This window comes from Squalius cephalus (assembly GCF_949319135.1).
Source record: "Squalius cephalus genome assembly, chromosome: 9".
NCBI classification, from domain to species: domain Eukaryota; kingdom Metazoa; phylum Chordata; class Actinopteri; order Cypriniformes; family Leuciscidae; genus Squalius; species Squalius cephalus.
The window spans coordinates 37747305-37774498 of NC_137130.1; the positions used below are offsets into that span (position 1 = coordinate 37747305).

General features: G+C 39.2%; 1 protein-coding gene and 1 long non-coding RNA gene across 4 annotated transcripts in view; one reads left to right on the forward strand and one right to left on the reverse strand.

Moving 5' to 3' along the window:
• The window catches only part of marco (macrophage receptor with collagenous structure), a 167863-nt gene that overhangs the window by 43375 nt on the left and 97294 nt on the right, over positions 1–27194 (forward strand). The gene's annotated exons all lie outside the window — the stretch shown is intronic.
• On the reverse strand, positions 19140–20473 carry LOC307164169. Of its 2 annotated transcripts, XR_013822231.1 has the most exons (4): positions 20425–20473; positions 19884–19940; positions 19312–19386; positions 19140–19221 (listed from the first exon to the last, which is right to left on the reverse strand). It is a non-coding gene; the product is annotated as an uncharacterized lncRNA (long non-coding RNA). The 2 variants fall into 2 exon arrangements; XR_013822232.1 differs by lacking the exon at positions 19140–19221 and having other exon boundaries at positions 19261–19386.

The following is a 27194-nucleotide window of genomic DNA, read 5'->3' on the forward strand; positions in this document are numbered from 1 at the left end:
GATGAGAGTGATTTCCAACCCCCACATGCTATAGATTTTGACGCTCTCTCCATGAGCTCGTCTAATTCTCATTTTCTTGATGGAGAATTGGTGGAACCTGTCATACAACCCACCCTCCCAAACGATGTTTTTTCTAACCTATCTGCTACAGGTGGTTCAAGCGGTGGGTCTGTACATTCATCGGGAGCAGGCCCATCTGCTCCAGACGATGTTTTATCTGTTCTGCAGATGGCGGTGGCTCGTTTGGGTCTTGACAAATCACCTGTCCAACCCATTCAAACCAATGTGTTCTTCAGACAAGCTGCTGATAGTAATGTGTTCACAATGCCTCTGTGTAAGGATTTTGTGACAGAATTCTCCAGTGCACTTACCAGTCCCTATGTGCCTAGGAGGAGGTCAAAGACAGTCCGCACTCTTGCCACAATGGCTGAGGCTGACTCCATTGTGGTAGGACGGGCGCCTGAAATTGAACAGCCGGTTGCAACTTTGGTGGTATCACCAGATGAGGCTCTAAGAGGCAATGTACGCTGCCCGAGTGCACAATGTGGACGTACTGACACTTTCTTGAAGAAGGCATACGAGTCGGTAGCCTATATAACTTGAGCTGAGAATACTATCTGCCAGCTGCTTCTTGCCTGCAATAACACATTAGAGTCAGCGAGCGTTGACGCTTCTACATCTCATTTCTTACAGACGGCTCTGTTGACTATGGGTCATGTGACTCGGGAACTTGGGACACTTTCAGCGACCCTTCTAACAGCCCGGCGTCAGGTATGGCTTGCTCAGGCAAGGTTACCTGAAGATTGTAAGAAGACACTGAGAGAACTGCCAATTGTACCAGGACATCTTTTTGGCCCCAATGTTTCTGAGGTATTGGAGAAGAGAATAAAGTTGTCAGAAGCCACACGACAACTGACTCAGGTTCCACGAGCACCACCTTGAGTGCGACAGCAGAGCGTTTCTCAGCTTCAGGCTCCACACCGACATAGAGGGGCTGAGGAGGCCCAGGGACGCCGCCCTTTTCACCGTCACCAGCAGGGGAGACCACGTCAGCGCCCCCCCACAGGTCCTAAAGGCAGAGGCCAAAAACCCTGAAGCTATGGGGCCGGCGGTCGGTCATTTCAGCGTCTGTGCAGCATCTACATTATTGGGAAAATTCAGTATCCGACCCCTGGGTTCTGGCGACTTTGAGCAGGGGATACACTCTGCAATTCCGACGCCGGCCTCCCAAGTTTTCAGGATTCTTTCCGACAGTTGTCAAAGATGTAACCAGTTCAATGGCCCTTTCCTTAGAAATTCATTCACTGTTACTGAAAGGAGCCATAGAAAAAGTTCTTCCCCTCAGTCAGAGGGACGGGTTTTACTCCACGTACTTACTTGGTCCAAAGAAAGATGGCGGTTTTCGTCCAGTTCTGGACCTGAAACGCCTAAACGTGTTCTTAAAGTCTCTTCCTTTCCGAATGTTACGCACAGTCGACGTTCTTCGATCTGTGACGAAAGGAGACTGGTTTGTGAGTGTGGACTTGAAGGACGCTTACTTCCATGTTCCCGTTGCTCCCCACCACAGGAAGTTCCTAAGATTCAGCTTTCAGAATCAAGCCTATCAGTTCAGAGTTCTACCATTTGGTCTATCTCTGGCTCCTCGTGTTTTCACAAGATGCATGAGTGCGGCCCTGTCTCCTCTTTGGTCCAAGGGCATGAGGATTCTGCCCTACTTAGACGATTGGCTGCTCTATGCCCCAACAAGACGACATGCGTTACACAACACCAGGATTGTGCTGGAGCATATCCAGAGGTTGAGCCTTACTGTGAACGACACAAAGAGTCATCTGGTCCCAGAACAGACCATAACCTTCATAGGAATAACACTCAATTCAATCACAATGTCTGCCACATTGTCTCACGCACGAACAGACAATATTTGTCAGTTACTGACTCGTTTCGGTCAGGGGACAAACCTTCCTTATGGTGTCCATCTGCAACTAATGGGGATGTTAGGCGCCGCCACATCCGTGATGCCCTTGGGCTTGCTTCACCTCAGGCCTCAGTCCAGATCGCAGTTAATGGATTGTGAACCAACAGTAGTGAACACTATCGGCAACGCTAGGGCTCCTTCGACACGACAGCTTTATGCTGCTCGTTGTAGGATATTTTCTTCTTAGTGTGGGGATCAAGGAATTGACCCAGTTCACTGTACTGTGCCGACAGTATTGAGTTTGTTGCAGCATCTATTTGATGACAACAGGGCTGCCTCCACTTTAAAAGTTTATGTTGCTGCCATATCTGCTTATCATGACCAGGTTGCTGGTGCTTCCCTTGAGTCTCATAACCTTGTTTGTAGTTTTCTGAAGGGTTATATTCTGTTATATTCTTCTCGATCTATCTAGCTGGCGCAGCGATTATCCACTAGTGCTTTGCACTGCCTCTGGCGGTCATCCGGAATTCACAGAACCACAGTTACATACGCAACTAGCGTTATGCTCACTTAAGACATTGCCGACTGTGTTTACTTTAATTTTTTTTTTTTTTTTTGACATAATTGTAAAGTTATGTGTATTTCACTGTTAAATCACAATACGCCATGAAAGATAGCTGAATTCACTCTCAGATTCTGTCCGAGAGAAGCAGCTTTCTATCTCTCAATCAGCGCAAGCACCGCATTTTAGTCTTTATTCACGACTTACTGAACTTAAAGCTATAGTAGGTAATGTTGGAGAGCTAGCCAGATTTGAAAGTGGCACCTCTTCTAAGCTCCGCCCCCTCCTGTCAGTGCTCCGTCCAAAGCTACGCCCCCCCCCCACAAACATGAACGCTCATCCACATTTGGAGTCAGCTGCAGGTCACAGGAAAGCCGAGTACTTCAGCACATTATGGGCATCAACCAAACTACTTCATGTCTCATTCACCTGTAAGTAAACTATATTATAATTACAATGAATGCAATAAAAAAATTAAAAAACATGGCTATTGTTAGTAATGTTACTCGCAGCTGTCAGGCTAACGTTACACGTTTGGTGTTGTATGAACTCGGAAATGTAGCTATGTCTCTTTGGATAAAAGCGTCTGCTAAATTAAATGTAAAAATTTAACGTTTTGTTTTGTTACTATCACTGGCAAACGTGAATTTTATGTTTTTATAAATCTTCGTTATTTTCGTTCAAATGCTGAACCAATGTTGACCCGAGTTTGTCCTCTGGCTTTATCAAGTGCCAGTTTCGTTGCAGCCTTTTCTGCCTCAGACTTTCTTTTTTTAGCCTTTTTGTCAGGGCGAGTAGTTACAAGCAAAGCTGGTATTGGTAGTTTTGGCTGCATTTTATCTGCCATTGTGCCGCAAACTCCTGCTTACTCGGTGTAGTGAGCTAAATGTTTCCGGAAACGGTGACATGTGATTAGTGCACGCAGGGCTGTGCACGCAGTGGTGCTCGGGCACGAGACATGAAGGCATCTGATTGGTTCTTTACAATGGCAGTGATTGGTCAGAGTTTTTACTGTCCTACAGCTGCTACAGAGGTCAGATTTTTTTCATTCCTTTTTCTGAACTCATAATGTATTGACTACTATCAGAATGGAAGGACCATTTCACCCAGTATAAAAAAAATGTTTCCGAACAGGATTACCTACCCTAGCTTTAACATTTTTAACATCTTTTAAACACCATGCACGTCCTTGTCCTTCTTTTCTCATTCAAGCATGTTTCCTCACTCTAGTCTGGGTAGCAATAACGTTAAGTAGCAATGTGCTACATGGATAATCTCTAACAACAGAAACTTATCGTTACCACGAAATATATCTTTTAACATAATACTATACTTTATCAACATATGTGTGCAATTTATAGCTATTTTCATTCATAAAGCTTAAAGAAAACTTAACGCAATCAGATGAAATCCAGTCCCTTCGATAGCGTGGTGGAAGGAGGAAACCCCGACTAATGTACAGCGAGACAGACTGCGCATGCGCGATGACGGGAAGTTAAATGTTCGAACTATGAAATCAAAATATTACGTTTTCTCAACTTAATTGTTTGTGTTCATCGGACAAAATAGTAGTACACTTGCAGTTAAATAGTTTTTATAAGTAAACTCAACATTGCAGTTAAAAAATTGCCCACTCAACTTAAAATTTTCAACTGAGTTACCAATTTGCAAGTTGGATTTTTTACAGGTTTCACCATCAAGACAAACGAGTTGCGCATCAAACTCAACTTCCTGCATGATTTTGTTGTATCCGCAGTTTGTTTATTTGTGCTTATCAAGTTGTTGTTCCTTCCTTAATCACAGTGACAACTAAATGTGAAGATCTAAATGTCCCATCCATATGAGGGGATACTTTGTTTTATGTAGCAGGGTGGAGTAACTCCACCTATTGGGAGATCGTGCGCATGCGTGTGGCTTATTGTCTGCCCTTGTATGGAGTATAAAAGGAGTGGGTTTTGGCGACCGGATATGAAAGCTTTAGCATAAGTTCTGCCGGGAAGACTCAATTACTACGTCACCTATTGCCTTCACTTCTATCCAATCATATTCGTAGGCTCATTGTATAAAAGCTCGGTACTTACACATGTTTGAGTTCGCAGATACTGAAGCAACGATTACCCCCATCCTCCCCACCACCACCAGGATGGTCCTGTCCATACCTCCCGGGGGGATCGGCTGCGCCCCTGCCCTCATCTTCAGGCAGGAATTGCAGATCCGATACCCTCGGATTATGCACTACGGACGGGGCCTACGCCAAATGACTTTGTATATTATCAGCTTGCTGAGCTGTCAATAAATGTATGGTTTATTGAAATAATTCTCCCGAGTCTTTCTGGAGATGCGTTTTTGGTATTGCCGTGATGTCATGTCATCTGTTGCCGCCGACGGTTTAGGCTGTGTTCTTGTCTTCCTGTCTGCTGTGCGCTCGCTGTCTACTTATTACAGGTATGTTCAGCCTTATAAACAAGTGTTGACCGTGTTAAGCTGCTATCTGTTCTATTTCCAGTAAATATTTATAGCATGTTATTTACAGCGGTATGTTTCGGATCGAGCGGCTGTATTCCCGCATGGTGCGCGGCCATGAATGGTTTGTTTACATTGACCATCCCGCGGTATGTATAATTATAGCTTTGTTGTTTAGTAATCTGTTACTCTCTTTTACATATTGTTGTTATGCTCTGCAGATCTGAGGGTCCTCCCGGCCTACTCAATGGGATTGAGCGTCAATATTGAATCGTGAAGCGTCTAATTGTGACTACGTTGCTGTTTTGCCTCTACGTCTAATTTATAGTAACTGTGCGCACGTTGCGGTGTCGTTACGCGCCTCGATCGGGGCTGGTGCGGCTTGCTGGCTGGTTCGTCTTTACCAGCTGCTACCTGCTTGATCCTTGATTGTGCACCAGCATATTGAGTCTATTTTTTTTATGAATGTTTATTTTTTCGTTATGGTTCATAATTCACTCTGGGCATTGTAATTTATAACTGCTGAGAGTCTGAGTGAAGTGTATGCTTTTAATTTGTTTTCTCTTAAGATAAGTCATTTGTATTTTGTGTCTGTTTTCTTTTGTTATACCTATATTGTCTTTTATAAGCTTTGTATCTGTTTATTTTCTGTGCAGGAGCTGGGGGTTTCTGGAGTGGGGAGGCTAGCTGCCATCGTATGGTGTGTGGTGATTACACCTAGTGCCGTGTGTTTTCTTGCATCCAATCTTCACATGTGTGTGCGGGCGTGTGTTTGGGTTACTAGGGTTCTTCTAATTGAGGCAGCTAGCCTGTGCCCCCAGGCACCTCCGCTGCTGGTCAACTAGTTCAATTTAAATATAGATTTGTAGTTGTTATCTGTGTCTGGTACAAATTGTGCACGTTACTGTAAAATTGATTCTAAGAATCTTGTGACATTTTAAATATTTATATTTTCAATGTTGATGAAAATAAACGTGTATGTCTTTTTTCTATATGACTCACGTCTCCTCACCCATCCTTGATTAACAAACCTGTGCGCCCTTAGGGCTGTTATTCCCCAGTATTCTGGGGTGGCGTAGTCGACTATTGTTGCCATTATTGGCGTCTCCGCTGGAGTCGCCACTGTCCCCCGCTTTGCCACATTTGGCGTAGTCGGCAGGATAATCTGTGTTTGGGCAGAGACGTGGGTCTGTTTAAAGAGAAAAAAATTATGTTTTTGTCTGTTTTTTATTATTTTTTTATATTTTGAGGCAAAACAGCAGCGTAGGTGGTTTGAACCGGATCTCTTCCGTCGGCTGGCTCCCTCTACGGTTGGTAAGTGGGATGTGAGTTATCGAGTAAGAATTGCAACATTTAGAGGGAGAGGCACGGGAAGAGATTTAGTATCATTCTTATGTATTTCTCGTTGTGTAGCCGTCATGGCAGAGAGCTTGTGTGTCACTCGTTTCTCATTGTATAGCCGTCATGGCAAGAGGTCTTGTAACAAGTATCTCTCATGTGTTTCTTGTTGTATAGCCGTCATGGCAAGAGGTCTTGTAACAAGTATCTCTCATGTGTTTCTCGTTGTGTAGCCTTCATGGCAAAGAGCTTGTGTATCACTCGTTTCTCGTTGTATAGCCGTCATGGCAAGAGGTCTTGTAACAAGTATCTCTCATGTGTTTCTCGTTGTGTAGCCTTCATGGCAGAGAGCTTGTGTATCACTCGTTTCTCGTTGTATAGCCGTCATGGCAAGAGGTCTTGTAACAAGTATCTCTCATGTGTTTCTCGTTGTGTAGCCTTCATGGCAGAGAGCTTGTGTATCACTCGTTTCTCGTTGTATAGCCGTCATGGCAAGAGATTTAGTATTATCTCTCATGTGTTTCTCGTTGAGTAGCCGTCATGGCAGGGCACTGGTAACAGGTGTCTCCCTCGTGTTTCTTGTCGTGTAGCTGTCATGGCAAGAGGACTTGTAACAAGGGTCATGTTCTGGTGTAACATCCAGTGAGGAATCAGCTCCCCTTTAGGTCTCGGGATGATTCCTGAGGTTTGTTCATCGTCGGGACGACGATGTGTAATGGGGGGGTAGATGTAGCAGGGTGGAGTAACTCCACCTATTGGGAGATCGTGCGCATGCGTGTGGCTTATTGTCTGCCCTTGTGTGGAGTATAAAAGGAGTGGGTTTTGGCGACCGGATATGCGTTTTGGTATTGCCGTGATGTCATGTCATCTGTTGCCGCCGACGGTTTAGGCTGTGTTCTTGTCTTCCTGTCTGCTGTTCGCTCGCTGTCTACTTATTACAGGTATGTTCAGCCTTATAAACAAGTGTTGACCGTGTTAAGCTGCTATCTGTTCTATTTCCAGTAAATATTTATAGCATGTTATTTACAGCGGTATGTTTCGGATCGAGCGGCTGTATTCCCGCATGGTGCGCGGCCATGAATGGTTTGTTTACATTGACCATCCCGCGGTATGTATAATTATAGCTTTGTTGTTTAGTAATCTGTTACTCTCTTTTACATATTGTTGTTATGCTCTGCAGATCTGAGGGTCCTCCCGGCCTACTCAATGGGATTGAGCGTCAATATTGAATCGTGAAGCGTCTAATTGTGACTACGTTGCTGTTTTGCCTCTACGTCTAATTTATAGTAACTGTGCGCACGTTGCGGTGTCGTTACGCACCTCGATCGGGGCTGGTGCGGCTTGCTGGCTGGTTCGTCTTTACCAGCTGCTACCTGCTTGATCCTTGATTGTGCACCAGCATATTGAGTCTATTTTTTTTATGAATGTTTATTTTTTCGTTATGGTTCATAATTCACTCTGGGCATTGTAATTTATAACTGCTGAGAGTCTGAGTGAAATGTGTGCTTTTAATTTGTTTTCTCTTAACCCTCTGGGGTCTGGGGTGTTTTTGGGGTCCTTGAGATGTTCTGACATGCCCTGACATTTGTGCTTTTTTCAGTTGCTTATAAACATATTAATGGCAAAGGTGTAAATTCACTCTATATAGCACAAACAGGACTTCCATAATATGTGAGCCACATGTATGTACATGTTTTCATTTTTGAGAGAATAATGTTTATGCATGGTTATCGAAAAAACAAAAAATTAAAGTTTCTGAAATAAGGCCACAAAACACATACTAAATATGTGGCAATAAGACTTTTGACTAATGGATTTCATCGCCTAGTGTTTTTCTTCAAAATGATATGAAAATCATCCTGCCTAATCATTCACAAAAAAACGATACATTGATTTTAGTTTTGTGAAACACTTTTAGTTTGGAAAGCCAATATGCAGATGGGGCGTAACCGCTCCAACAGCATCATGCATATTTAGTAGTTCACACCTGGTGAGACTACGTCCCTGCATACTTAATGAGCCATTCATTCAGGTGTGTCACCTATAGCTAACTTTTCTAGGAGAAAATTTCAGATGGCATTTAGAGGCTTTTGCATCTGAACTCTTCATATATACACACACACATATATATATGCATGAACATACATACTTTATAATCTTTTCAAAACTAGTCAACGTCTTTCAAAACTAAAGTATACATTTTATCATACGTATTTCAAAGTAAAGGATTCATTAGTTAGTTGATGACTTTATTTTTGACAAAACACATACAGTATATATTCCTCATCTCAGTATAGCAATAGAGTTTGCTAAAAGCTGTTCATTCAATACAGCAGTATTTGAAAATCGATCATATTTTGTAAAATTACATTTATATTTGCATTTATGTCAAAACCTAGACACTTTTAAACATCAAAAGGACATTTATTAATATGTATTCGTGTCAAAATGACAAATAAACAGATTTTCCTATTCAATTTTGCATGGAAACGCTTCCAAGACGCTTGCGTGTCGCGTGAAAAATAGGCGTCGGTTCTATTTCTAGAATGCACGCGTTTTCCACGCGCGTCTCACACAGGCAGTATGCAAACTCTAAACTGTTAACATGGATGGGAGCCGAAATAAAAACGGACACGCCACGCAGCCGAGACGCTTACGCCACGCATCCAGTGTTTCACCGGCCTTATCCAGCGGATGTGGGCGTTTCACAGGTTTGTATGGATCGCCTCACATTTGCGTTTGAATAGCGCGGTCTCCGTAGGCGGAGTCACATTAAAACTTAATTAGCTGAGATGAGAACGACTGACATCTCTCTCTTTACATACATATTATATAAACTGTGAATATTTGTTTTTTATAAAAATTACTTCATTTGAAAGAAGAGAATTCAAGCTTCATGCCTGTGTGACTGTATGCCTGTTTGACTGAGTATTCGCTGAGTTACAGTTCATTTTCGGACGCGTTTCAGAATTGACTTCACTGACGGAGAGTAGGCAGAACTCGCATCATGTTTATTTTTCTTTATTTGGCGAAAAGCACAACACTTTGTTTTTATTATGAGCATACACAAAAAAAATACACACTAAACAGGATCGATTGATGTATAACACAAGCATATAAGATACAAATTAATATTTTTTATTTATTTATTTTTTGCACTCATACGGAAAAAAACGAGCGGCGCGATAGCCGACCTCAGGGGGTTAAGATAAGTCATTTGTATTTTGTGTCTGTTTTCTTTTGTTGTTATACCTATATTGTCTTTTATAAGCTTTGTATCTGTTTATTTTCTGTGCAGGAGCAGGGGGTTTCTGGAGCGGGGAGGCTAGCTGCCATCGTATGGTGTGTGGTGATTACACCTAGTGCCGTGTGTTTTCTTGCATCCAATCTTCACATGTGTGTGCGGGCGTGTGTTTGGGTTACAAGGGTTCTTCTAATTGAGGCAGCTAGCCTGTGCCCCCAGGCACCTCCGCTGCTGGTCAACTAGTTCAATTTAAATATAGATTTGTAGTTGTTATGTGTGTCTGGTACAAATTGTGCACATTACTGTAAAATTTATTCTAAGAATCTTGTGACATTTTAAATATTTATATTTTCAATGTTGATGAAAATAAACGTGTATGTTTTTTTCTATATGACTCACGTCTCCTCACCCATCCTTGATTAACAAACCTGTGCGCCCTTAGGGCTGTTATTGTGGCGTAGTCGACCATTGTTGCCGTTATTGGCGTCTCCGCTGGAGTCGCCACTGTTCCCCGCTTTGCCACATTTAGTTTCTTGTAAATCGTGAGACTGTGATGTGAAGGACACTCTTGTGTGAAAAGCACTGTGTATCTAAACATGATTGAGCTTTTAATCTTAGGCAATCAGTATTTTCTCCAGAAGGGTATTGCACAAAAGTAGAATTAAGAAAGCCAGGATAACAGAACAGTCACGGCTTGACCTAGTTTAATCAGTGCACCCTGGCTTAATCCGTTGCACGTTTGCTGAGCCAGGATGAGAACGCGCGGATATGTCAAGCCAGGTGTATATAGTTTGGATAAATGCACGTTCACGGCATTCTAAAAAAGATCACGAAATCGATCACAGAATCACAGATGCAAAAATGGACAAAACCCGTGCAGCATACTTTTCGCCTAATGAGTAACAGCTTCTTATGGAAACGTATGAAGAAGTGAAACATATAATATGTAAAAAAGGCAATACAGCTGCTGTAATAAAGAGAGAATGCCTGGCAAACAATAGCGGACCGACTGAATGTGTAAGTAGTCCAAATAACCAGTGCTCCACTGAAACCCTCATAATTATGACCGCCGCTAGCGTAGCTAGCGAAAGCGGTCATATAGGGATTGTCAAAGTTGTTTTTTTTTTTTTTTTCATCATCTACTGAATTTTTCGTCAACGATACCAGGGACACCGAAACACCGGGGAACATGAAATTTGGTGGGCATGTAGCCTCACTAGACTTTTACGGAAAAATTTCGTTTGGTCCCCGGGGGCCACTCCCCCCCCGCGCTGGGCCTCCCCAAACCCAAAAAATGCAGTTTTTCCTAAATAACTACCTGAACCGTGGCACAGAGGATGAAGAATTTTTTATGGTATGTTGGTCTTAAGGGCCCACATCAACCTAGCCCATAATCGATTGTCAAAGTTTTTTTTTTTTTTTTCCCGTCATCTACTGAATTTTTTCGTCAACGATACCAGGGATACCGAAACACCGGGGAACATGAAATTTGGTGGGCATGTAGCCCCACTAGACTTTTACGGAAAAATTTTGTTTGGTCCCCGGGGGCCACTCCCCCCCCCGCACTGGGCCCCCCCAAACCCAAAAAATGCAGTTTTTCCTAAATAACTACCTGAACCATGGCACCGAGGATGAAGAAATTTTTATGGTATGTTGCTCTTAAGGGCCCACATCAACCTAGCCCATAATCACTCATTTGTGATTTGCGCCCCTCCCATAAAAAATGAAAATGCAATATTATTCTGCTTTAATCGCCCCTATCTTCAGTTGAGACGTTCAGAACTGCACCATATTTCATGTGTATGATTAACTTGACATCCTCTGGGGGTATGCTAAGTTTCGTAGAATTTCATCCATGGGGGGGTATAAAATAAATTCATTTATGTGCACATTTAGTGACTGTACACTCATCGGCCTGTAGATGGTGGTGTTGAGCGAAGGGTTGCTGGTTTAGGATGATACTGTCTCACACTCACACACATGCAGGAATACAAACAAACGCAAGCATGCACACACACTGACATCCACACGCACAGACACACACCCATACACACACATACAAATCCACATGCACAGACACACACACACAAACACACACGCGCACACACATGTACGCACGCACACATACACGCACAGACACACACACACACAGACACACACATACACAACACACACACACACACACACACACACACACACACACACACACACACACACAGACAGACATGCACATACTACTACTTTTTTTAGGTATCAGCCATATACCCGATTTACCAATACCCAATGTGTTATGCTTGGGCAGTATACTAATGACGTGGGTGGGACATGTTTCATGCCATGTTAGATCACATCCTGAGAGTTTACGCTTTCAGAAAATATATAGTTTATATAGTTGAATCAGTTTTCTCTTCATGGTACAGACCAAAATGTATTATGTGTACACTTTCTTCACCTAAATCCATAAAATCCCATTAATTTCAATGGGACATTTACTTAAGTGTTCTACTAGGTACAGTGGGAATGAGTTTAATTTTGTTAACATTGTTTTTTTTTAAACTCTGGGACCAGGGCTACAAGATAAAACCACTTTTTTGGGGAAATTTTTTTTTTTATTTCAGTAAAACACAACAAACCCATGCCAAAGTCAGATGACGTTTTCACATTATGGATGTTAAGTGTCTAAACTAATGACTTTTGATATAAAACTTAAATAGTAATGGCAAATAATTACAAAACTCTAAATTATCCACGATCCACAGGAATACTCCAGAAAGTCTTTTAAAATATACAACTTATATACATAAACACGCAATACAGCCAAATTGCTCCACGTCATTTATTTTTGTGGAAAGCCAGTGCAGGCCTGAGCGGCGGTCATATTTTGTACCGCCATGCGGTACATCTAGTTACAATTCAAGGAGTTACTTGTCATTTTCAAATATAATTGTATACTTTGCCTTAAATGTGACCAGTGGACATGCATTTAACATGAAGAAAAATGTCAAACACTTACCCACTATGTGCATCTATTTGATCTATTCAGTTTCTTTTATGTCTATAATCTGTTTAATCTTTTTACTCTTATCTATTTGTATGTAGGTTTTGTTTCTAATTGATTTGATGTAATCTATAATCAGATAATTTGCTCTATTTTTATCCATCTAATCTATTTGATCATTTGTATCTATCTATTCCTCTTAAAGAACAAACATGTCTGGCCAAAAAATATTTTGCAGGCTGGTAAGTGACTTGTTTGTGGAGAACATATGTGACATGTTTGCTGACATTTTATTGTCTGTGCTGATTTTAGCAATAAAAAAAAAGTCATATATCTGGTACGGGGGGTGGCCCTCCAAACCAAGACTTCACCACAGCAGAGGAGCTGGCCCTGGACTTAAATAAAGGGAAGCCAGTGATTGAAGGGATCCAGGGAGGGACAGCCACTGACTCTGGCCCAGCAAGGGATACTGGCCTCTTCATACAAGGTACATTATTGCCATACTACTGCACATGGAAAATATTGAAATCCATATATATTTTGTTATGTGGACTGTGTAACTTTGCCTTACCTTGCAGTGGCTGGTAACACCCTTACACTTTTGGAGCCACCAGACTATGATTCGCCGGTGAGTACACTTTATTAAATCATAGGCTTTGCATGTCCTGTCAAAAATATCAATACAAGTATTGAATATGGCAGAGGGAAGCCACATCTACAGCAGTGGAGTGCACTTCTGCCGATGATGAGACCGTGTTGCTGGACTCCATAAGGCTCGAGGTATCATGTCAATTTTGTGGAAATAGACACATTTTTTTAAGTTCATAATAGATAAGAAGTCAGGGAAGTGGTACTAATAGAAAATATCATTTGTTACAGGATCCTGACATTGGGCAGCCTGATAAACAGCCTGGTAACATAGTGAGTATTGCCTAAAGTAAATTTACATTAGGCAAAAATTCTGCTATGCTAACTAAAAGGTGTTCACAGAATTCACAAACTGTCAGATATCTCTACACAACGCATCTTAAGAGACAGATCGAGCTGACAGAGGTCAAGATTGATGTGAACAAAAGAAAGCTGCAGGACATGGACCTTGAGATGCAAATTAAACGCAAGACACTGAGGAAACTAGAACTGGAAATCCAGAAACTAGAAAGAGAAGTAAGTGACTTCAGTTCATACTGTAACCATGACGGTAACACAATGTATTAATCATCATAATTTTTTCTCTCCAAAGCTCCAAGCTGACAAGTGATAACAGCAAAATAATAAAAGAAAAATATTCCAAAACCATTGTGGTCTTGTAACGTTTTTTATGAATGTCAAGTACACTTTATAGTTATTGATCCAGTGAAGTGGAACTAGAATTTGGGAAGATAACCACAGTGTGTGCTACCGATGCCAAATAAAATGCATGTACAAATGAAAAAGTTATATAGCCCACATTATCCTTTATTAAGGGATGGGCTAAATCAAAACTAAATTAACTGAAATAATTTGCAATGTATTGTTCTCTAACAAGTCTACCATTTCTGTTATTTTGAAAATCTCAGCACTTGAGACCAACGCCAATCTTCAAGACGAGCGTATTTCGATTTTGGAAAAGTCCAGTGCTTCATTGTTGGCAAATAACGCTAAACTGCTGGCCAAAGTGGCTGATCTGGAATCACGCAGCCGGCGCAATAATATTAGGCTATTGAGGGCGGCCAGCCCTCTTCCTTCTTCTCGGTGCTTTTGATGGAGGTATTCGGTGAAGGTGCTCTTGGCTCCCTGCCGGATTGTGACATGGCTCACCGTGCTCTCTCTGCTAAACCAAGCCCAGGTCAACGACCTAGGCCAGTTATTATACGTCTTTTAAGACACCAGCAGAAAGTGACTATCATACGCGAAGCCAGAGCTAGAAGAGGAAAGCTTCAGTACCGTGGGTCACCTATCGCGATCTATGATGACTTTACTCCTGAAGTAATGGAACAGCGATCAAAGTATCGTGAAGTTATGTCGGACTTCTATAAACTTGGACTTAAGCCCGCGCTACTGTTTCCTACAAGACTTTCCATCAATGCGAAGGAGGGAGGTAGGAAAATGTTCTCCTCAGCTGATGAAGCCAGAGATTATGCAGCACTCCTTTCTGCTAAGTAGCGTTCTTTGGTATTTTTGTTATTGTGGTTTGCAGCTTTGTGCTTTGCTGTTTTGATTTAATTTGGATATTTTAATGGCATAAACACGCTATACTGTTTTTTTTTTTTGTGAAGGCCTGATTGAGGATGTTTTAGTCTGATGTCCCGATCTGGTTTGTTTTTGTGCTCTACTTAGCTATTGTGAGTCTTTGTGCATTAAGCTACTCATAATTTGTAAATGTATTAATTTATTTAAGGCCTCTAGTAAAGTCTATGCCTACTATGAATTGATTAAAGATTAAAATAAAGTAAAAAGCTTAGCCATTTTTAGTTATGTGGGCTTTGAGATTCCCTGAGTTATTTATTTTCTATAGTTAACTTAATGACCACCGAGCAATTGTGCTCAGTTGAAATTTTGTTGGTTTGTTGTATGTTTAATTGTATGTTTTTGTTTTTTGTTTTGTTTTTGTTACTGTGGCTTTTTACACCTTCCCCTTATATACCTTTCACCATGGCACCATGACACGCTTTTCTCTTCTCATTTTCAATGGAATCCACTAAAGGTCTAAAGGTTGTTCACATTAATATCAGGAGCCTTACTTCAAAAATTGATTATCTTAGAACCTGGGTTGCCTCAGTACAAACCTAGTATTATTACCATCTCAGAAACTTGGCTAAATAATTATACTTCTGATAGTGATATTGAAATAAATGATTATGTATTGTACAGAGCTGATAGGCTGTCCAGAGGAGGTGGTGTGGCCACATATGTTGATGCAAATCTTAGCTCTGAATGTATTACCCCTGAAGCTGATCCAGTTAACTTTGAATGTATTTTTATTAATATTATTTTTCATGCAAATAAACACTTAATTATTGGCAATATTTATAGACCTCCGTCTGCCCCATCCGATTCCACAAAGTGTATTTTGTCTACTATCAATTCATTAGGCAGGCATAAAGAATTGATTATTCTTGGTGATTTCAATTGCAATTGGCTGAATCGTTCCTCCACTGGGGATAAAGATTTATTTAGTAGTATTAATCTCTCACAGCTTATTAAGGAACCCACTAGAGTGGATAGCCGGTCCTCCTCTTTGCTTGACTTGATATTGGTTTCTAATCCGGAAAGGATAGTTAAATCTGGTGTCTTATCAGATTGTTTTAGTGATCATTCTGTCATTTATTGTGTCTGGGAAATTAAACTGCCTCATTTTCCTCCGAAATATATTAAAATACGTCAAAGAAAAAATACCAATGTTGATTGCTTTATACAGGATTTGAAATCTATTAATTGGGACAGGTTTCAGCTAATTCCTTTTGTGGAAGATGCATGGACTTTTTTTCACTCTGAACTCATTAATGTAATTGATAAGCATTTTCCGTTTAGAACTATTAGAGTTAAAGGGAAGCACTTACCCTGGATCAGTTCTCATTTACTCAATCTTTTTAAGCAAAGAGATAAGGCATGGGCCAAATACCGCCTTACTAAATCTGCCCCCGACTGGGATTATTACAGATCTCTTAGGAATCAGTGCAAGACCCACACCCGAAATGCTAAATCCAGTTACTATAGAGATGTTTTCTTAATGACTTTAAAAACCCTAGACAGTTTTGGGATCATTTGAATCGAGTTCTCAATAGGAACCAATTGAAAATGAATAATGTTACAATTACTGATCCTACCGCTATTGCTCATGCTTTCAATCAGCATTTTACTGCAATTGGTGACTCCAATCATGTTTATTCTCATACTAATGATCATGTCTCAACCTTTTCTTCTGCATCTGGCTCATTTAAATTTAATACAATTATGCCCATTGATGTTTTTAATGCTATAGCTGATCTGAAGGAATATAGTAGTGCTGGTCCGGACGGGCTTGAGGCTAGGTATATTAAACTTGCTGCTCATGTATTGATATTTCCACTCGCTGACCTATTTAATCTGTCTTTGAATACTTTTACTGTCCCCGCTACATGGAAATGTGCGAAAGTTACCCCTTTATTAAAAACTGGTGATGGTTCTATTATGAATAATTATCGTCCTATCTCTATTATCTGTTCCACTGCCAAAATATTTGAGAAAATTATTTTTAATCAATTATCCAAATTCATTATTCAGAATAATATCTTATCTGCATTTCAATCTGGCTTTAGGCCCAATTTTTCTACCACCACAGCTTTATTAAAGTTTACCAATGATATTTTTTCTGCCTGCGATAAGGAACAGCTAACTGGTGCTATTTTTATTGATCTTTCAAAGGCCTTTGACATGGTGGATCATTACATTCTTCTTGATAAGCTTTATGCAATAGGTCTGAATCAAAGTGCTCTATTATGGTTTAATTCTTATCTTCATAATAGAAGGCAGTGTGTTGCTTTTAAAGGTTCACTGTCTGATTATTTATTGGTTGATAAGGGTGTTCCTCAAGGTTCCACTCTAGGACTCCTTTTGTTCTCGATCTTTATCAATGATTTATCACACATCTTTTCCATGAGTAAGATTCATCTTTATGCTGATGATACAGTAATTTATACTGCTGACTCTGATATTCACCAGACCCAGAATAGGTTACAAGTTGACTTTATTATGACTCAAAAATGGTTTCACAGTAACAACCTGGTGTTGAATATGGAAAAGTCCTGTTGTATGTTGTTTGGGACGAGGCACAGAAGACCATGTGCTCTTAACTTACAACTGTATTTTGCTAATGGGTCCTCTATGGTGAAATCTGAAAAATTTAAATATCTTGGGTTGTGGATGGATTCTGAGCTTACCTTCAAACCTCACATTGACTATATCACAAAGAGAATATATGGTTGTCTCAGTACACTTTATAGATCTGTTAATTGCTTTACATTGGAAGTGAGGAAACGGTTAATTTCTCAGTTGATATTGCCGATTATTGATTACGCTGATATTATCTACATGAACACTAGTGACGCTGCTCTTAAGCCACTTAATGTTGTTTTTAACTCTCTATGTAGATTTGTTCTGAGGTGTCCTTTTAAAACACATCATTGCGTAATGTATGCATCATTGAATTGGCTTCAGCTGAATTCAAGAAGAGACTTTCATTGGTTTCTTTTTATTTTCAAATGTGCCTACTTCGAATGTCCTCCATATCTGAGAGAACTCTTGGTTCCACGTAGTTCTTTGTATCCCCTTAGAGATATGCAATCTCTTGTCTTTACTGTACCAGGAATCTTTTCAGCCACTGGTCGTAAAACTTTTCACTACAAAGCTACTAGTGATTGGAATAATCTTCCTCTTTCATTGAGGTCCATTTGATCTTTTCGTAGATTCAAGTTAACTTTATTCCAATATCTAAACAATGTGTGTGCATGCTTGTCTTTTGTTTCATGTAACTGCACTGTAAAAATAAAAGGTGCCTGGAGGAACCTTTTGGGGTTCTTCACTTTGCCACACCGGCAGAACCGTCTGTAGATCCTCTAGGCACCCTTTAAAAAGGGGTGGTTCTCTGAGGAACCACACAAGTTTCCTGAGGAACTCTTATATTAGGCACTGTGCGGGACCACTTTGGGTGCCTCCAGGAACCAAATTTCATTTTTTTTTTATATTTAATTTCATGTTGTTACTATGGTTACCTTTGACTTCTATTATAATAAACAAATTGAACCAAATACAAAATAAGAATTGTTTATTACATATTTGATATTCATTTTATTACATAAACTTCCATGCACATGGGAAAAAAAAGCTAACTATAGATTAATATCAATGAATACACAAAAAAATGTATAATACATAAGCAACATGAATAATCAACCATGTATATACAATAGATAAACAAGAAATGACATCTCAACAAAATGCATGGAAACACATATGTTCCACGAAATAAATCAATGTAAAAAAATTAAATTTTGACTAATTAAAAATGTCCATCTTTACTTAACTTTAAAACATTGGTGTTTCAGTCCGATGGTAGGTCTGACATCACTGTTTCCAAGTCCAAAAGCTCTATCAGATGCCAAAAACAAACAAACAGTGCTAATATGCACTCATTGTGCTGTAATATTCCTGAAAATTATGATCCTAACCTTTATCTCTATACCGAAATCTCAGATGGTTAGTTTTTCAGCTATTTTGAATCATAAAATGTTGAAGTCTGGGATGCCGTTAGACTGGAGACTGTAATGTACACTATGGCTTTTGAAAAGCTTAAATGTGTGACTTGAATCAACAATGTTCATAAATGGTTGTTGAGTATTCTCATGAAACAAGATAGAGGAAGTAGAAGTAGAGGCTTCGACCCAGAAACAGTATTAAGGTGCAGTAAAATTATCTGTTGTTCTGTGAATGTTTACTGGTGAATTCCAGTCATTTTTAAATAAGAATCCACACGATCAGCAATTTCGTTTGTGGTCAAAAATGTCACTAAGGGACCAAGTTGGTGTGATACTTAAAGAGTTAGAAAAGTGAAAAGGTACAGCAGATTCATTTTCCGTTTGTTTTTCCTCTTTTCTGGTGGATGGTCCAGGCACTTCAATGATTTTCAGGTCTACAGGAGGATTTTTTATTCTTGATCAAACTTGTATTTCAGCTTACCGAGATCCCTGCAAAGTACAAAAAGTACTGTTAGTAAGGTTATTAAAGTGATAGTTGTGAAATTTAAATAATTTCCTCAGCCTTGTGACGTTCCAAACCTGTTTGACTTTCTGTCTGTGGAACCCAAAAGCAGATCTCAGGCATAATGCAACCCCAGTCACCATTCAATTTCACTGTATGAAACACAAGCAGAAAAAAATTGTGTAAATCATTCATGAAACCATTCTTATGTACACTTGTCTAGTTCAATTCAATGAAACAATTTATGTAAAAATGGTTAAGCTCCAAAAATGTCCCAGAAAAGATCCTAAAAATAATCAATGAGTTCACAACTCATGTGTTATGGGTTGTGTTGTAAGTCTTCTGGAGCCATATAATAGCTTTTTCCTTTTTTTGTCGAAAAAGACTAAACTTGAAGATAGAATTCAGAGTTAAAATGTCTTATATTCAAATGCAAATGATAAAGATATAAGAAAAAGTGCATAGCATTATTTGTGAACCAAACCTGTGATATTATTTTTCTGAGTAACATGAATGAGATTTGAGAGCATGAGGAAAGATTTTCAGAGAATAACTGATTAAAAAACACAAGTACACAGTCAAACAATACAATTTCACACAGATAAAGTTCATAGTAATAAAGTACTTACATGTGGTTCAGGTAACTTACTGTAATTCAATGTTGCCACTGAAATGTTCAGATTATTTTAGAAATGTAATGGTTGTTCTGGGGAAACAAAAGAACAAAGCAAAATATTTATTGACCAGTAAATAGCTTTAAATGGTATTTGAGAGAATGAGGGCACCTGTAGTAAGTTAAAGTTAAAGTTAAAGTTAGGCTAACGTAAACAAAAACAGCCCAAACTTGATTTTGTTAGCAACTATTCATAACAAACGCCAATGACAAAATAAATGAGTTACGTTAGGCTATATCAGCAATTTGAAGACACAGTTGTACAGAATATGTTGAATTGAATGACTAAATCAATCTAAGACAATAAGTCAGTAATTTCCATTTGTTCATTAACGTTAGATCAACGTAACGTAGTTAACATCGCGGCTAAAACCTTCATACCAGATACTGTGCAATAAACGAGTGGTAAACACTGTAAAAACGTAGTAATGTATAATAAATTTAGTTTATATATGTGTGTGTTTGAATATATCGTGAGTATACTCTGTATTTATATTTATTTGGCGAGTTTACAAACCTTGTAACGGAGAGCCGAACAAACGGCGGAAGCTGCGGCAGGCGTTGATGAGAGAGGAGCTGTTACTTTCAAACCCGATGACGTCGATCAGCTGAGCTTAGTTGCGCGCGAGTAGTGCGAGCATCACTGAAGTGACGACAGTAGCAATAGCGGCAGTTTCGTGACATAATAAAACTTCTCTCCTCCTGGTTCTTCTTCTTCATATTATTAATATTATTATTATTTAGTGTTGTTGTTTAAGGTTTAAATTACTCGATAAAATAGGCCTACTAAATAAATGTAAGCTACCCAAGTGAAAAAGACGTAGGCTACTGTTAAATGTATTAAAAATACATTAAAGTATATTTGTATTGTAGGTCTACTAAAAACACACTCAAGTACATTTTTAATACATTTAATAGTATGTATTTTTCACCTGGGTATGTATAGGCCTACTGAATCAAACTTAAGTATAGCCTCGACTACTACTACTACTAATAATAATAATAAATATAATCTTATTCTGGCCTCACTGAACCATTGGGTTCCTCCAGATGCTGGCTTTAAAATAAGAAATCTTCCAGGAACCACTTAAATGTTAAAAGATCTTCCAATAACCCTTTTATCGCATTCAAGTTCCTCTATTTTCCCCCAAAGCACTTCGAGGTCTCATGGTAATGAAAAGGTGACTCCAGAACCTCTGAACTAAATACAAAGTGCTTAAAGGATCCGATAAGTTCCAGCAAGAACCTCAAAGATTGTCAATGCTCCTCCAGTAACCCTACTATAGGAGAAAGAGCTTTGAGGCACCAAAATTACATTTTGAAGTTCCTTGAGTATCCGACAGGATATTTGAGGCTCCTTTAGTTTTTACAGTGTGTTTAACTGATTTACCTTCTGTTGATTCAACCTCGGTCCTTCTTATGTGACACCTTTTTGTTTACTGCATTTCTTGCATTATGGTTCCAATTGTATAATGAGTAAATGTGATGTGCTTTTTGAGACATTTATAACATGTCAGGGCTATGATGTGTCTTAGGTTTGGTGTAATGGTGTAAGCTGCCTAGTAGCTCAATGGTTTTGAGCATTTGTTTTGCCTGTTTTTTTTTTTTTTTTTTTTTTTTTTCTGTTGTTGTTGTTGTTGTTGTTGTTGTTGTTTTATGTCTATGTGTACTTGGACCCTCTTGAAAATGGGATGTTGCATCTCAAGGGGCTATCCATTAATAAATTGAAATTGAAATTGTCTGGGAATATGGCAGCATTGTCCCAATCAACATCCAAAGCAACTCTGGGAGCCCTTTCTTTTCTTAGGCTGGCAATATTGTGCAGCACTGTGCAGGCAACAGTCACGTCACATGCTCTGTCTGGGGAGACCCTCAGGTGGTGCAGGCACTGAAATCGTGATTTCAGGAGGCCGAAGGTCATTTCAATTTGAGCCCTGGTTTTGGCATGGGCATGGTTGTAAGCTTGCTGTGCTGGGGTTTGGGGGTCTGTAAGGGGAGTCATCAGAAATGTCTCACAGGCATAGCCTTTGTCCCCCAGCAGCACACCAGAGAACTCACCTGCGAATACAAAACATAATTCTTACAAGTACTGTACTCTTGGTGTTCAAGGTGCTTAAAAAAATGGGGTGGGTTACCTAGAGAGAGTCTCTGGTAAATTCTACTGGCCCGAAAGATTCTGGAGTCATGGACTGAGCCAGGCCACTTTGCCTCTAAATTTGTGATAAGGCAGTCAGCATCACAGATCATCTGTAAAAATATATAGCCTATTAAGGTCATTTAATGCACAGAATAATTATGTAGCTGACAGTAACCATAACTCAATCTTACCTGAACATTGACACTGTGGAAGGATTTCCTGTTAACATAATCTCCCTCATGTGCCCCTGAGGGGCGTTGGATACGAATATGGGTGCAATCCACTGTACCAATTACATTAGGAAAAGCTGTAACACAAAATAATGAGTGTCATACTGTGACTGTGCTAATGTAACATTTTGTAGTAATCTGTTATTATTCATACCTGCAATCTTGTAGAACTCCTCCTAGATGTGGATGAATCTTCTGTGACCAGGGAAGGTGATAAATATGTGCACAAGAGATTTCAATGCCAGACTTACATTTCTTATTGTGCGACAAATAGTGGCTTTATTGAGGTTTTCTGCATCACCGACAGAATACAGAAACATGCCACTTGCAAAGAATTGCAGTGCTACGCAGACCATCTGTGGGACAGTGAGAGCATGGCTCCGTGCTGTCCTGTGCTGTATGTTTGGACCCAGCAGCCTACACAAATATCTGATGCCATCACCTGAGAATCTGTACCTCTCAGTCAGATATTCGTCTGAAAAGGCCAATGGGTCTGCCCTATCTCGGAAGACTCTTTCATGCCTGAATGCTCGTCTGAGTATTAAAACTTCCTCATCAACTACATCATCCAACAAAGGGCAAGCCATTGTGAATAGGAAACACACAAATCTTTAGTCTATATATACATATTGACCTCGTTACGGACTTAATTGAAACCACATTTGCAACTTCATGAGCCATTTCTTATTATCTCATCAACTGCAATAAAATATAATATATTGATATTCTTTCTCATTCAACAGTACATTTCTACTCTATACTTGCATAGATATACATAGTCTATATTCTATTTCTCATATTGTATAGTATAGTTCTTTTGCACTGTGTTGACATTCATTGTGGACAGCAAAATAATAATTGCTTAGGAAAATCTGCTTTCCTCACTGGGTGTATGACAATAAATGCTTTAAATCTCGAATAATATATATATATTCATCAAACCTCTGACAGTGAAATGAACAGCAGTTTTCAATAATAACTAAATTCAGCCAGGATAACTGGCAAATCCCAGCTTAATCCCTTATCTTGCTTTTGTGCAATACCCCTCTGGTGTGTGATGCTTATTTACCCAATAAATGCAGACAAATCATAAGCAAAGAACAAACAAATATGTCTAATACTTCTAAATAACGCCTGCATAGTTTCTGTTAGTTATTGCATGACTATGCGCTATGCTTATTTGTTTATGTTAGTGAATATACTGCTTTTTATAATAGTAAATTACAAATGTATGTCTAAAATAAGACATTACACACCACAAAAATGACACGCAGTGCTATTTTTGTAATGGATTTCAAGTATTTGGAAACCAAAGAAAGTTGTATCACTAAAATGTCATGTTTGTGCATGTTGTACAGTTATTTATTAAAAAAATACAGGTTTGTGATTTTGTAATAATAAATAATTATTTATTATTATATTATATTGGATATTGTACAGATATATAATCTTTGTATTATATATATATCATTCTTGAATTTTGAAATCAACTACATTGAAATCAACATCGGCACAGACGGCAAAAATGTTTCACAAAAATAAAGGTTTTTTTATTGCAGGTGATGGTTCCCTGAAGAACCTTTAACATCCATTGAAACTTTTCGTTCCACAAAATGATCTTTATAGTGGAAAAAGTTTCTTCAGATTATTAAAATGTTCTTTACATTAAGAAAAAAATATTAATTTAAGAACTGATCATTGAAAGAAATCTATGGCATCACTTGAAAACCATCTTTACAACCTTTATTTTTAATTGGTTTATTTTATTGTACCCATCATATGTTTGCAGAACCAAGTCTAAACATAAAAATGTATATATTCATAATATGAAAAATAACTTTCACATGTCTCCTTGCTGTCTATAATTGATGGAATATAATATTATAATGGAAAGAATGAAATGCTCATATTTCATGAACGGAAGGTGTTTTGGTGGGTTGACCATATGCAGGTAATAATTTTCGGGTGGGACAGGTGGGTCGTGTCCCCACCACTGTTTTGACGAGGAGAAAAAGTCGACCCGAGGGTGGATTAGAGCCCAGAACCTCTGACACAATAAACAAAAGCACTCCCACTAGACCAGAGTACACAAACAAACTTTGCGGATCTATGTATTTATTCACGTGAAAAATCTTGTCACTAACATATGGAGCGAAATCAATCTCATTAGGCAAGGCAAGGCAAGGCAAGTTTATTTATATAGCACATTTCATACACAATGGCAATTCAAAGTGCTTTACATAGAAGAAATTAAAATAATAAAAAGAGATAAGAATAATTAAAACAGTTTAGAAAAATAAAATAAAATACAGTACAGTACAAACAGTCGGACGAACATTGGCACAGTGCTCATTCAGTAAATGCATAGCTAAACAGAAGTGTTTTGAGTCTGGATTTGAAAATGACTACAGTAGGAGCACATCTGATCTCCTCTGGAAGCTGGTTCCAGCTGCGGCTGGCATAATAGCTAAAAGCGGACTTGCCATGCTTAGAGTGAACCCTTGGTATTTCTAGCTGATATGATCCTAATGATCTGAGTGATCTGTTGGGTTTATATTCAGTGAGCATATCTGCAATATATTGAGGTCCTAGGCCATTGAATGATTTATATACCAGCAATAATACTTTAAAATCAATCCTAAATCTAACTGGGAGCCAGTGTAAAGACCTGAGGACTGGTGTGATGTGTTCATTTGTTCTGGTTCTGCTCTGCGTTCTGTATGAGCTGACACTGTCTTATGGTCTTTTTGGGAAGGCCAGTGAGGAGTCTATTACAATAATCCACCCTGCTGGTGATGAAAGCATGAACAAGTTTCTCTAAGTCTTGTCTGGAAACAAAGCATCTAATTCTTGCAATATTTTTCAGATGATAGTATGCTGATTTAGTTATTGCTTTGACATGACTACTGAAACTAAGGTCTGACTCTAGTGACACACCAAGATTCCTGACTTGATTTTTAGTTGTTTGACCACTAGAGTGAAGGTATGCGTTCACCTTGAGAACTTCATATTTGTTTCCAAACGCAATGACTTCAGTTTTGTCTATGTTTAACTGAAGAAAGTTTTGACACATCCAACTGTTGACTTCGTCAATGCATTGGCACAGGGAGTCAATGGGGCTGTAATCGTTAGGTGATAGGGCTAAGTAGATCTGTGTGTCGTCTGCATAGCTGTGGTAAGCAATTTGGTTCTTTCTCATTATTTGGCTCAGTGGGAGCATATACAGGTTGAACAGGAGTGGCGCAAGAATTGAGCCTTGAGGGACTCCACATGTCATGGATGTCCACTCAGACTTATGGTCTCCTATACTCACATAATAACCTCTCCCATCTAAGTATGACCTGAACCATTTTAGGACTATCCCAGAAAGCCCCACCCAGTTTTCCAGCCTGTCAAGAAGTATGTTGTGATCGACAGTGTCAAATGCAGCACTGAGGTCGAGTAGTACCAGCACTGATAATTTTCCTGAATCAGTATTTAAGCGAATATCGTTTATTATCTTTATGAGCGCTGTCTCTGTGCTGTGGTGCGGTCGGAAACCAGATTGAAAGTTGTCAAAGTATCCATTCAAGCATAAGCATTTGTTCAGCTGATTGAAGACAACTTTTTCAATGATCTTGCCTATGAAAGGAAGATTTGAAATCGGCCTATTGTTGCTTAATATGGTCTTATCCAGATTGCTCTTTTTCAGGAGGGCCTTGACAACTGCAGTTTTCAGGGAGTTTGGAAAACTCCCAGAGAGAAGTGAGACATTTACCACTTCTAGAAGATCTGCTTCTAAACTGTTTAACACACTTTTGAAAAAAGATGTGGGAAGTGTGTCAAGGGCGCATGTTGATGTTTTAAGGTGCTGTACTGTTTCTTCCAAAATTTTGCCATCAATTTCTTTGAAATCAGACATAGTAACTACTTTCTCAGGTGGTCTGATCTGTCTGACCCCAGCGCAACTCAAGCATGTGCTGATCACCTTTCTGATATTATTGATTTTCTCAGAGAAGAAAGAAGCAAACTCACTGCACTTGTAGTCTGAGAGCATTTCACTGGGAATCTGGCTTGGGGGGTTTGTCAGTCTCTCTACAGTAGCAAAAAGAGTGCGTGTGTTGTTTAAATTGCTGTTTATAATATTTGAGAAGAAAGTCTGTCTAGCTTTGCCTAGTTCCATATTGAAAGCATGCAGGCTGTCTTTGTAGATGTTATAGTGGACTACAAGTTTTGTCTTCCGCCACATGCGCTCTGCTTTTCTGCATTGTCTTTTCATATTTTGCACTGCTGTTGAGTTTCTCCAAGGTGCTTTTTGTCTGCCATTCTTCTTCCTGACTTTCACAGGAGCAATATCATCAATTATACCTTTAACTTTTGAATTAAAAGAACCAAGGAGAAGATCAACAGAGTCAGCAGATATGCTTGGTGTTAAAGATATAGCCTTCATAAATAGTACACCAGTGTTCTCATTTAAGCATCTCTTCTTGACAGACACAGATCTAGCTTCAATGGCAGAAGAGATCAATATATCAAAGAAAATACAGAAATGATCAGACAGTGCTACATCCTTAATAACAATCGATGAAATGTTTAGACCCTTACTGATAAGTACATCTAGAGTGTGTCCACGATTGTGTGTGGGTCCATGTACATGCTGAGTCAGATCAAAAGTTTTTAAAACAGTTTTGATTGCTTTTGCCATATTGTTTTCTGCACTATCTAAGTGAATGTTAAAATCCCCAGCAATGGCAAAACAGTCAAACTAAGGTAACTAAACTGAGGAAATTGTTGATAACAGTTCTGTAAAGTCCTCAGCAAAGGCTGGAGAGTATTTTGGAGGCCTGTAAATAATGATAAGTAAAATGCGTGGAGCACCTTTTAACACAGTACCCAGATATTCAAAAGACGGGTAATTCCCAAATGATATTTGCTTACATT